General features: G+C 36.4%; 1 long non-coding RNA gene across 1 annotated transcript in view; it reads right to left on the bottom strand.

Annotated features, from left to right (window-relative positions):
- LOC105854772 overlaps positions 1-13,571 on the bottom strand; it is a 31,975-nt gene extending 18,404 nt beyond the window's left edge. The window contains exons 1-2 of the long non-coding RNA XR_001146293.1: positions 13,472-13,571; positions 4,416-4,466 (exon numbers count right to left, since the gene is read on the bottom strand). This is a non-coding gene — a long non-coding RNA (uncharacterized LOC105854772). The remainder of the gene's footprint in view (positions 1-4,415; positions 4,467-13,471) is intronic.
- Between the last annotated feature and the right edge of the window lie 215 nt (positions 13,572-13,786).

Here is a 13,786-nt window from a genome sequence, read left to right on the forward strand (position 1 = left end):
TGTTGTTTCATATTTTAAGTCCATACTTCTTATTACAACGTATGATCTCTGAGAGTAAAGATGTCCATTTTGTCCATTGTTACATCTCCTGTTCATAGAAAATATGATAAAATTGATAAATGTCTGTTGTCTGCTCAGAAAAAAATGTCCTCTTGCTTATACCTTATTGTTCATTTTGACAGTTATTTCCTAATATAAATTTTCTTTGCTACAGACAAAAGTGGAATATTATGGTTCTCCCAATTCCAGCCTTTTATGAATCCCCTCATCCTACTTCCCCTATATATTTGAATGTGATTTTGCCAATTACAGCTCAATGACTGTTGTAGGTAAAGAAGTAGAGAATGCTCTCCTTTGAGACTTAATATTTCTCCCAGATGAACTCACTGCCTCACAAAAGGACTCTTTGTCTTTTGAATTTAACTGACTCTTTGTCTAGGCTGTTATCCAGCACCACAGGAGTAAAATGTCAATGCTCTCTATTTAATCAATGTTTTATTCTTGGCTTATATTTCAATAAGAGGGGTGGAATGAAATACTAATTCAAATGTTGTTGCAGATATATTTTTGACCCTTCTTAGTTCCTGATCTATGTTATATGAAGTTCAGCAACTTATAATTTATCTTCAATCTGCACAAGTTCCTGGGAGAAATGTGCTATTCACAGCTGTGCTGACACACTACCAAAACCAAGACTACTCCTTACCCAACCTAGGTGGTCATTTACTACACTCTAATCTTTTTTCTTATAATAAAAATTGCCAGAAATTATTGCTTGTAGGTCACTAGTTCCCAATGTTCATTCTGTTAAACACTGATCTATAAAGTCCCCACATAAAAATGGTTTCAATGGGTCAAGAGTTTGGGAAACAAAGTATTAACATATTAAAAGCTTACAGACTTGTTTCAAAATCAGTTGGTTTAACTTATAGCATTTTTACAATTTATTTGATTGCAGCACTGGCTCACAAGCTGTGGTACCCAGACCACCTGAGAAATCATTAGAAATGTATATTCTTGGTTCTTACCCCAAATCTACTAAATCCAAAACCCTAGAGCAGAGGGGAGTCTCAGCAGTATGTTTTCATAAGCCCTTTAAATGAACTTGATGAGTGCTCAAGTGTGAAACCATAGAAGTCTTGTACTGTAACTGCCTTCTAACATTCTGCGGGCACTGTTTTCAAATCATGTGAGAAACTATTCAGCAGCTCTGGAGAATGGCCAGAGATTCTGTATTTCTCACAAGTTCTCAGATGGCATTAACACAGGAGATCTAGAAAGTATAATTTGAAGAGCAAGGCCATAAGCCACTCACCAAAATGTTAGGGTAGGCTTGGCTAATGTGCATGGGGAGCAATATTTGTAGAGGTGCTTATGGTAGAAATCATGTCTCCTCTTGCCTACCTGACCGGTCCTTATCTGGTCATCCATGGACACTGGAAGACGAGTAGAAATGGTTCCAAGTGTCTCTCACCTGGCCACCTGCCACAAGTGCTCAAACTGACATAGCAAAGAGACGAGAGCTGAGAATTCTTGAGCAAGAAATTTTTCTTGCACTTGCAAGTAAAAATAGTTATATGATCCTAGATAGCTTATATTGCCACTGTGAGACTCACTTTTCTTGCCTGTCAGTTAGAAATATTTATAGCACCTGTGTTAGTACTTGTATTGAAAGTTACATATGACATCCTTATAAAATGCTCACATAGAAAATAGTTAACAGATGATAATGATGAGGATCCCATGTCAAATAGAAATACCCTGAAGTTAGCTTCATGCTTCAAAGAAAAACAGAATATGGAAGCAAAGGTCATCATTCCCTCCACGATAAGAAAAATGCACACTAGGCATTTTCTCCTTGATTTGCTCCTTATAGCTCCAGGTGTCAAAACTACATATTTAAAACATCCATTGAATGACTAATTTTTGTGTAGTGAAATTGTGGATGATCTCATTTTCTCCTATTCTTATTCCCAATAGGGAATAAGAATAGTCTTGGGAAAGGGTTTAATGCCTTCACTCAAAACATGCCAACAAAGATTTAGAGATTGTTGATAGTACTATTAGTATGACTAGTGGTATTAGTATTTGTTGTGTGGCTATAAGCAGCCACATGGCAAGATGTCATGCAGAAAGGCCAAGACCACATGTGGAAGAACTGAGTGGATGGATTCTAGAGTGTGGACATGGTGAGGCGACAGAGTTGCAGCAGAAAAGAATTAAAGTTGAGTTTGAGAGAGAAGAAAAAAGATTGTGAAAGACATCTACAGCGATAAAACTAATAGATAGTTGGAGGAGGATTTAAGGGAATTTCATAGGTTATGAACTACATTTCATATCCTCCATATCTTTGGGAGATTTGTACAGAGATAAACTTATTTTCATTGACTTTCAGATATCAAACTTGTGACTGTTGACTTTGACAACATGCTGAGACTGACTGTGAGGTAATTTGTAATTTAATTAACATGCTTGCAAATTTTGTCAATATAAGTATTCATTGCATTTATAAATGGAAATAGTAAACACCTCACTCATCCCAGCACTCTTTCTCTCTTCCTCAGTTTCCTTTTTTCTTGATAAGAGAACTAATCCCTTAAACATCCAGAGTTGTCTGAATTAGTTACTCTCAATTAGGGGCATTTTCAGCCCTTAAGGCAAGGCAAGGTTTAGAGACATTTTGGTGATCACAACAGAGGTTCTTACTGATATTTATTGGATAGAGACCAGGAATGCCATTAAACAACTTACAATCATGGAAAGGTCCCACACAATGGAATTATCTGGTAGAGAAAATGTTAATATTGGCAAAGTTGAGAAACTCTGGTCAGAATTACTAGGAATTTTCCTTCCTCATTTCTAACTCTCCAGTGTTATTTGGGTAATTTCTCTGGTCATAATTCATATGCTTTCAATAATCACATTAGGGTGATCATTCTATGTATCAAATAAGAACCATTAACTCTCCTTAGGAAACTTTCCCTTCCATCTTAATATTTATCACAGTATATACTCTTAAAACCATCAATAATCTTGGAGACTCCTACTATGATAATAAACTCAACCAATAAATGTAATGTCCAGTTCTACAATATCAATTACTTTTGGAGTTTTCTTGCCAGTAACAAAATAGGCAGTGCTTTATCTGATTTGCAGGTCGTGTTTTCCATGATACTACCAAATTGAGGGTCTCTTGCCAAACATTTGAGGAATCAGTGCTGCTAAATGTACAGAGCATTTTCTGGTCCTCTTAAGCTCAGCCTTCAGGTAATTCACATCTTTTCTCTGGAGACCCAATGCCTCATCTGCAAAAGCAGTTGGAACTGGATTAAGTTCAGTCTAAGGTCTTTTCTGGTTCACTCTAATCTCTGATTGAGAGTCTTCTCCATGAGAAATAATCCCTTCCAGTTGACCTTTAAAGGAGTGTTCAATAAAGTTCATGTCAGCCTCAAGCTCAAGGAAGTGTTTGTGTTATTACTAAAAGAAAAATAAGGACAGAAAGGAGGAGAGATTGGCAAGTTGCCTTTGTAAAAGCAAATATATCTAAGTGGAAATTTAGCATTTTCCTCTAATAAGACAAATCTGGATCCAAATAGAATTCAAAAAATAGTGAAAAGTAGATTCCCACAGAAAACAATGAATCAAACCAACATCTGTTGGATTTTTTTTCTTTGTAAGTCAGGCCAACACCATACTCTAAACCACGGACAGTGTTTTTTCCCCTCCCTCTTCCTTCCCCCTTCCAAAAACAAGTAAAATAAAAAAAAAAAATTAGACAACATAAAAACAATTTGCATTGACTTCATTGTAACAGAATGTAAACCAAAACACATCTTTGAAGTTCCCAGCACAGATGGCAGGTCCCAGCTCTCCCATGGTAAATGCTAAGCAAAGAGGGACTACACCACAGGAAGCTGAGGAGACCACAAATATCTTACACTGCAGAAATGGCCCAGAACTGCCACTGACAAACACAAAATACATTAAACTGATGCTTCCATCTGAAACATTCCATTTCCAGGTCTTGTGGGGCAAGTCTTTCTTTAAGGTTGAGTTTTATTGTAGGACCTGCTCTCTTGAGCCCCAGGTTTTAGTGGGAGAGATGAATTTGTGATGCTTTGTTGATGTCTACTACCTGTCCCCCTGGTGATTTGTAGCAGCAGTTTGCAAGAAGGCTTCCTGAAGTATGGAATCATGGAAGTGAGTAAACTTTTCGGAGCTCAACTCAAAAATTGAATTACATTTTCCATTGTTACCAGTGTGGTTGTGTGTGTATGTGCATGTGCTATTGTATGCACACACCTGCACACACACAGAGTTCCCCAGAATGCCACACATTCTCTCTGGTCTCTCAAGTTTGAGCCAACATACTGTGTCCTTCTACCAGATCATGTTTCTGCACCATGCCTACTTACCACTCAGGATGAGAAGTCTGCCCCTCTACTGTAAGTCCCATGTCTTTGGTCCTACATGAACAAATAGAGAATAAGTTAGTAAACTATTAAGAATCTTGGATGACGCCATTGGTCTGAAAGTTCTGCAAAACTTTCTAAACAAAAAAGCTTCATAAAAATTATTAAGAACAGTGGCCTTCAATTTATGTTGCACAAATATCAGGGATAAATAATGGCTATGAGTGTCTAATACTGCTTCAATATTATTGAAAACCCAGAGAAGAAAAATGTCTATGTTCTGATAAAATGAAGAAACTTTCATATATAATTTTTATTTATAAAACATAGGAAGATCATTATTACTTCTACTTCAACTAGAGCTTTTTTTAAATAAAGATCTCAAATTATGGAATGAATTACTTTTAAAGATTCTTGATTTAAAAATTATGAGAATCATTGGTTACTTCAATTGGTTAAATTTATAAATCTGAAAACTGAGTTCCCTGGGGGAAAGTGACCTTTATGAAGCCCATGTGTTATGGCACATAAGGTATAAATAGCGTGGATTATCATAGCCTAAGACACAGAACTTCCCTCCAAAGGCACAGATAATATATCTCATCAATATGTTATAATATGTGATCCAGAATCTGTCAGCAATCACTTATGGCAGTTTAGCAAACATAAATCAAGATCTAGTATATGCAAAACAGTACCAGATTTATCAGAAACTATACAGATAAATTCTATATAATCCTTGAATTTAAGACCTCAGATTAGTAACACCCTATTTATTCTTTTGATTAATCTAAGAAACAATTTGATGAAGGCAAATGCCACATTATTCCCTTTTCTTTGATGAGCAAGTCATTTTACTGATACACTGCAAATGATTATTCAAAGCTTGGTATTTCTATCACTGCTGTATAGTACACAGGTACTTTGAGAATTCAGAGAAAGAAAAAATTAATTTGGGAGATTTGTGTAAGATTTGCATGTTTGGAGAATCCAAACATGTGCTGGAGTTCAACAAAAAGGAATTCAGCAAAATACCAGGTAAAGAAGAGGGCACAAATGACCAAAAAAGAAAATTCTACCAAATGGCCAAAGAAGAATGTTCTACACCTTAGAGGATGTGCCTGCACCAAGTAACACAGAACCTTGAATATCCTTGCAGGAAGACATAAATTCCAAAGGAGTATTCCACAGAACACAGTTTCTGAGGGATTTAACAGTGTTTCAACACACTTTTATATGACCAGACAGGTTTAGAAAATACTAGATTAAAAAACTCTACAGGTTTTTCACTCTAAAACAGCCCAAAACCTTGAATGGGCTGCTGTGTACTACAGACAAACAGAAAAGGAATAAAATTGACAGCATTCCCTAAATGTATTTCCTAAATGTAGAATATCATTTTATTATTGGTATTACTCCTTTCTTTTATAAAACAGTTGACTGACCAGTTTCCCATAGGTCAGAGTTTAAGAAACTATTTGTGGTGGGAAATAATAGCAGAGTGAGAAAAGCTTCAGAAGTGGGAGGTGGTGTGGAGACAAGACTACAGAAAGGAGAGCTTGGTGAGGGGTCATGAATAAGGATGATGAACCTGAGAAGTGGGAATAAATAAAAACTCACAAACCATTGTGCACTGTAATAAAATGTTTTTTAAATCTGTTGATAACTATTGGACATAGGAACAAGTACTGGCAAGGGTACAGAACAAAAAGAATCCTCATACACTGATGGTGAGAATGTAGACTGATCCAGCTTTTACAGAAAATAGCATGACAGTTTCTAAAAAAAAAAAAAAAAAGACCTATCTCATGATCCAGCAATGTTACTTTTAGGTATCTACCCCTAATGCATAAACACTAAATTGAAGAGACATATGCGGTCTATGTTCACTGCTGTACTATTTACAGTTGTCAATCAACATGCCCAATGATAGAGGAGTGGGTAAAGGACATGTGTCATATGTGTATACACAGTGGAATGATGTGTAAATATGACAAAAATGAAATCTTACCATTTGCAATGGCATGAATGGAACTTAAAATAATGCTAAGTAAAATAAGTCAGGAGGAGAAAGACAAATACTGAGACTTCATTCATATGTGAAATACTTAAAATAGGAACATACAAAATTAAACCAAAACAAATCCTGGAAATAACTGTAAATTGAGGTTTCCAGAAGGGGAGAACTGAGAGAGGAAACAAAGGGGAAAGAGAACCCAATGGACTATAGTGGAAGATTGTGGGTGCTTTGGTGGTGGGTGTGATGGTATAAGTTACTTACATGTGAAAAGGTGTCACTCTGCAACCTAAGTTATATACAGTGTAATAAACCAAGTTTATCTCAATAGAAAAATAATAGATTTTGAACATAAGAAGCATAAATTTAGAAAATTACAATTTGTTTTATATGCTGCTATTGTATTTTGATGAGAAATCTTTATATGTTAGATATATACTATTTATGGGTTAAATCATTTATTTTAAAATAATTCAGTTTTAGTTTAAAAGAAAATTTAAATACTAAAAGAATAGCAAGATACTGTAAGATTGATGTGTTATATTATTTTCTTGACTTTTGTATGTTTGCCAATTTCCATGATTACAGTTAAAAATAAAACTCCTATGAAGAAAATTGGGGAGGAATATTGTTCATTTTCTTAGGTTAGATGCCTTTGGAAATTGGCTGGGAGGTAGGGATTTTCATGCAGTGTTTAGAGATTAAATTCACTAGGGTACTGCAGGAGGTCGATCTGGGTCCAGAGAGATTCTGAATTACCATGTTGTCATGGGAAGGTCTTAATTGTATCAACTTGTCTTGGCTCTTTGGTTCCTCACTTTGAGGGAACCAAGCCTTCATAACCTCTCCCCACTTATCAACTCACATATACATATTAATCAATCCCTAAAGAATGGACATGACCTGGAACAGTGTCCTATTTGACCCCCAGTTCTCTGAAAGAGCTTCCAGTAATCAAGATTCTAAGCTTCCAACAGTTGTAATAAGGAGAACTTCAGTCCTAAAAGAAGAATTTAGGAAGTCTGCCATGGGGTCCATTCCAGCCATTTCTTTATCCTTAAGCATTTGCAATGATGACACCTTTCTCCCACATCACAGGCAGTTGTGGACTGTGTCTGTGTATTGTTTTGTTGGCTGTTATAAAAGACTATTTGTATAGAAAGGGCATGTGTTGACAAGAAATAGATCTATTGCTTTAAATTCATCTTGCAAGTGGTTTTCATTGAAATAGCAGGAAACTGATGTCCTTTTAAAACTTTATTAAAATCATCTGGATATATTCAACCTAATAAAAGCATAGAACATGGCTGCTGGACTTCCTGTGGCTTTAGATATGGAGAAAAAAGAGGCTTAAGTGATACCCTACATTTGAAATTGTATATAAAGCTATGTTATTGGACTAAGAAAATATGTCTTTTATGAAGTAGATTCACAGGCACTACCCTGCTTCATTTCTGCTGGCATGACTTTTTGAGTGCCTGTTGGCATCCTGTTCCACTTGATCTCTTCGTTCTCTTGTGTTTATCTATATCAGTGTTGTTTTACTGGGGCTCTGGGCCTATTTTGTGCAGAATCAGACATTTTACCCTCTACTCAGGAGAGTCAAGTACAAAGTCAATTTTTAGAAAGAGCTTTGTTTCCCTGGGTTTAAGAAATACTTACATTTTCCCTTCCAAAGAGGTAAATTACAAAATAATTCTGTTGGATTCTATTTAATCTATTTAAGGTTTTCAGCCATATTAGTGATAAATTACAAATGGAAGGGATGAAGCCATCATAGTTAAGGAGGCCACTAGGTGAGCACCCATCTTTCTGGAGCATCTTTTATAAGCTTTTGACCAAAAAGTGTCAAATAATCTACACCTTATTGTTGAGTTACTTAAGGAAATTAATTTTTTGTTCATTAAGGACATAATTACATGTAAATTCACACAGAAACATGTCCCCACCTCCCCCAAATCAGACATAGAACCTCAATTACCTTTGATTCCAGTGCTTTGAAAAGCAAAGAAAAACACAGAACACAGTGGGGTAAAGCTCCTTTGCAGCAGGGAACTTGGAGGAAGTGTTGAACAGCGTTACTTCGGCCAACATATACAAGCTTAACATTATTTTTTAAACCTATGGCTATGTGCCTTAAAGATGAATATTTTGCCTGTGAAAAATGAATGGTCCTGAGTTCTTGCAACCATTGTTTCTTTGTCAAATGGAGTATGCAAGAGGTCTTTTAAAAAATATAACCTTTTGAAAATAGATTACTTCTCCCCTTTGAGCTTGCACTACTATTTGGAAAGTCCCCTGAAGGAATTTCAACCAAATAGTTATGGAAGAGCCTTCAGGGTTCACTGACGCTTGGCGAGAGAAAGAGCCACTGAACACGACCAATGTTCATCTTTGGGTGAAATAAACAAAGTCTCTTCTCCGATTTTCTTGTCTTGATCTTTTAAAAATGTAAAGGCTCACTGATTGCCTTTTTCTTGGTTAACAGATTGAGTTTAACAAAGAAGACCCCTTTTGAAGGCCAGAATAAGAAGAGTCGTGTTGAAAAGGACTGGGAGTTATCAGGTCAGTGTTATGTCTGAAATAGACTCTACGATAAGCAGGCCTCCTGGGGCCTTGAGTCAATTTAATTTTGATGAATGACCAGTTTGGTAAATATTATTTACATTACTACACAGGTCAGGTCTGTTCCTTTGCTGCCTTGACAGCCCATATAGTCTGCTATGGAAGAGCTTCTCAAGTAATCCCAGTGGGCCAGCTTTCCCTGTGAACTCACAATTAGAAGGGTAATTAGTAATGAGTTACTTTGCCTTGGAACTAAAAATGAAAACATGAACAAACATCTCAGTAATCTAGAATCACAATAATTTTTGAACCACATGACCTCAAAACAATTTGCAAACTGATAGTTACTTTTAAAATTTGGCTTCTACTCTAAAAAAAGAAATGGCATTGTTAAACAAATATTACAGAACAGAAAATGAAAAAAAAAATGTAAAGCATTGTCCTATCCCTTGAACATACTATTTCCAGAGATCTAAATTTTCTTGTTTCTTCACATGTATTTATTCATATACTTATTTAGCCTTCAGTATATAATAAACACTTAATATGAGTCAATTACTAATTTAAGGACAGAGATCAGTAAACTGTATTCTGTAATTAACCTGTAATATTGTGACTTATACAAAATACATGTCTTATAAGAAACATATTCCTATGACCATCATGTGTTTCTCATATTCACTGGTTTTTCAGCCTGATTTCTGGTTCAAAGCTGTTAAGGTTTGGTATTTCCTAAGTATTGAGGATGATAAAGTTGTCTCTTGTTATGTGAATAAGGTGACTTATGGGGACACAGAAGGATGGGGATTGGCTGCCTGGAGAATCAAGCTTGTGATTTGAATGTTGGAACTTTAGTCCTACTCCCAAGACCTCTGGAGGAGGGAAGAGAGGGAGCTAGAGATTAAGTTTAATTGCTAATGGCCAGTGATTTAATCATCATGCCTTGTCATGGAGCTTCCTAAAAAACTCAAAAGGAGGGAACTTGGAAGATATTCCCAGTTGGTAAACATGTGGAGACTGGGGAGAATGGAGTACATGGAGAAGGTGTGGACATTTTGTGCCCTTTCCCATATTGGCCCTTTATGTCTCCCATCTGATTGTTGATTCATACCCTTTTGTATCCTTAATAGTAAATTGGTGACCTAGTGGGAAAGTGGTTTCCTGAGTTCCGTAAGCAACTCTAGCAAATTGATCAAATGAGGAGGGGATTGCGGGAATGTATGATTCTTAGATCATCAATGAGTAGCACAGAAAATAATCTAATCTGCAGCTGTCACTTGAAGATTGAGGAGGAAGTCATGAGAACATCCAGTCTGCAGCTGGATGTTCTGGTTGGTTAAAAGCCCAGATAATAGCCTGACGTTGCAACTGGTATCCAAAGAAGAGGATGGATTGGGGAGAAGTAGCTCTTAATCTGTGGAATTTGATACTATTTCTGGGCAGATAGTGTCAGAATAGAGCAGAATTGAGTTGAATTTTTGGATACATTCCTGGTATCTGGGAATTGCTTGTTGGTATGGGGAGTTTCTATACATACCCTCACTGGAATTAGGTCAAGAATTCAAGAAAAGGGTCACTCAGTTAAAGATTTAGGTTTTGAGGGCCACATGGTTTCTGTCACAGCTTTCAGGTTTGCTGTTGTTGGGCAAGAGCAGTCACAGAAAATATGTAAACAAATATGTCTGGCAGTATTCCAATAAAACTTTATTTACAAAACATTACAAAACAGACAGTAGGGCTGATCTGGTCAGCTGGTCACATTTTGCCAAATCCTGCTACAAGGTCATGGGACTAAAGAAACAAACAAAGCAAAATCCCAAGAAATATCCATTGTGCAATTTGTAATTATCGAACATTTCAGAGAGTACTAAAGTGAAGGAAACATGTATTTCTCATAATAGACACATGGTATACCTTCAGTTAGGTGTTCCTTTTGCTCATTATTTTGTGAATGTTTTCTATGGAGCTGCCTAATCTTCACACTTAGTAATATTTCTGATCTCATAATATCCTCCCTAGTTGCCAGGCCATACTTTCTTCAATCCTTTCTCTATGTTGTACATTTAGTTTAACCTAACTTATGAGCACACAAATAAAGGGGATAAATTAATCAAGGTGTTCATCCTCTAATAAATTTTTTCCAAATGCTTTTTTTCTCCTTTCGACAGAGAATTACAACAACTACAGGTCAGGGAAATGGTACATATGAGGAAGGTGAATGTAAAAAGTCTTTTCTCTGTGCTAAGGAAATTATTGATAGATTTTAGAATTCTATGATTTTCAGGTGGTCCTGAGAATTAGGATCCAGAAGCAGTCAAATGGTTGTGAGAAAGGGAAGCAGTCAAATGTAACCTCTCATTTCCTGGTCAGGACCTGTGTTCTGCTGCCAGGCAACATCCTCTCATGACTTAGTCCATTAGGGACCAATCACTTAGAAGAAGATGCTCATGTTTGAATCCCTCCACTACTGATTGTGCTGACTGAAGGCACAGCACATGTCCCTGTGTTCTGATAATGACAGAAAGTAAATATGAGAAAATGCCTTCTCTCCAGGTGAAGACAGAAACCTGCAGGGATAGGACAGATTCAAGACCCATCGTTAGTGATAGACTATATGTAGGCAGACTCTTGTTCCCCTCTTCTCAGTGTTCAGCACACAGAAAGAATTTTCTACTCTATGTCCCAGGAAAAGAATGCCCAGGAAGCATTTGATCCCCTTTCAAAGATTTTTATCCTCAGTTACTTTTCCCCTTAGAAAGAAGAGTAACCTCTCTGGTAGGTGTGATTGGAGAATCATGAGTTTCAGTGCCTTTTGTAGTCTGTCTTCTCTTAGGTTGTGAAATTGACCCCCAAAATAAGAGTTTCTCTGTGACAGACACCAACATGTTCATTTATTCAGTCCACACAACTATGAGGTTGTGCTGTACTAGTTTCATTCATAGATAAAGAGAAGAAGGAATCACAGAAACATGGAGACTTGCTTTATTGCTTGGCTGATGAATGGCAGAACTAGGTTGGTGCAATCTAATTCTTGGATCTATGCTCCCAAATTCTCAGCTCTTTGATTTACCTGAGGAGTGAGTGTTCTGCTCAGTTCTTCCATGATAGAAGCATACTTGGGGATGGCATAGCATTTAGATTCTGTTTGTATCCTTTCTGTCCCTAATGGAGGTACAAGAGTAATTTTGATGGACAAATGTACAGGCTTCCTTGGGTTAGATGTACTAAACCTCTAGGTTTAGTAGAGGTTGGAAGAAAAATCTGTCCATGATCTTGAATTCATCAGTATCAGTAAGAAAGATAATATATTCATCTCTCCAGTTATGACTGCTATGTTCCTTTTCTCAAATTTTGGTTTCTAATTTAGAGGGAGAAGGATGTGATTAAAATCCATCTTAAGCCTCCAACATAATAAAGGTATGAATAATAGCAATAGCAGTTCACAATAATTATGACATAATGGGCATTTACAATATGACATAGCTAAGTGCTTTAGATATGTATTGTATCTTTGAATCATCAACATGATCCCAAATGGATAAGTACTCTGGAAGAGGCAAGGTGAATTAAATTCCAGTTTGTCAAATAGGCTTCTGAAAAATTAAAAGGGTAATGACTATTTTATTGGCTACATGACATATTACCAGGCAAACTCAGAATTTGATTGCAATGGTCTTTGATGTTAACATCACAGTGTTCCAATAGCTGATATTCAGTAATTTCTGGGAGCACTTACAGGTCAAAATAACTGCGACTTGCTAGCAAATAGCCAAATAAGGTTAAGGCATTTCATTTGAAACACCCTTTAATCTGTTTACTTCTTCCCATCTACTTTGGCTTTACTCTAGACTGCCACCATCATCTCTCATTTGTACTACCAAAACAGACTCTACTTTGGCAACCATTTATCTTTTTGTCCATGTCAAATATCTTCCATAATTCATACAGCAAGACTGAGTTAAAGTTTATACTTCTAATGAGAGTATTCTCATTCCTAATATTTCTTACAGTAAAGACAAAAATCCTCAATACCTGGTTCAAAATTCTGTAAAATTTGACCACTGACAGCCTCTCTTGCTCCATCTCCTCAGTCTCCCATTTCTGTACCCAGCCATATTGATTTGGTTTAACTCCTTGGCAATCTCAAACTTCTGCTTGACCTACTTATTATTCTCTCTTCTTGAAACATTCTCCCCTTTGCCAGTTTTGACATCCATAAACACATGTATCTTTCAGGCTTCAGCTTAAATGTTGCTTTCTTAAATTTCTTCACTGCCAGCACAGTCATTTTCTATTAAAGGTCTTTATATTATTCTGCTCCTATATTTCATGGGACTTATCTCAATTTACGTTTTTTTGAGCTACTCATTTATTTTGGTCTGACTTCATATCAAATAAAGCCCCATGAAGATAAAATCAAAGTTTGTTAACAGCTGTGTTCTCAGTGCCTAGCACAGTGTGTGGCACACACACTCACCTAGTGTATATTGTTGAGCTGAGGTCACCAAATGTGGTTGCATACTCTGATTCAAGGAGTACCATCTCATAGACAATAATGTTGACAGAATTGCTAGCGAATGTCCATCACAGCAGGTCTGTTTTGAATGAAAGAATGAATAAATGAATGATGCATCAGTAAATTAAACCACTGGTATGGAATTGGAGAAAAGTTATGTGATGTCAATATTTTCTAATAACTATGAGATCTCATGTTTCTATATGCCTTGCATATATGTAATATGGAAGCAGTTATTTTGGGCTTGCATAGGTTCTGAATGAGATCTCTTTTACT

The sequence above is a fragment of the Condylura cristata genome, unplaced genomic scaffold (genome assembly GCF_000260355.1).
Source record: "Condylura cristata isolate star-nosed mole 26May11 unplaced genomic scaffold, ConCri1.0 scaffold00004, whole genome shotgun sequence".
Taxonomy (NCBI): Eukaryota; Metazoa; Chordata; class Mammalia; order Eulipotyphla; family Talpidae; genus Condylura; species Condylura cristata.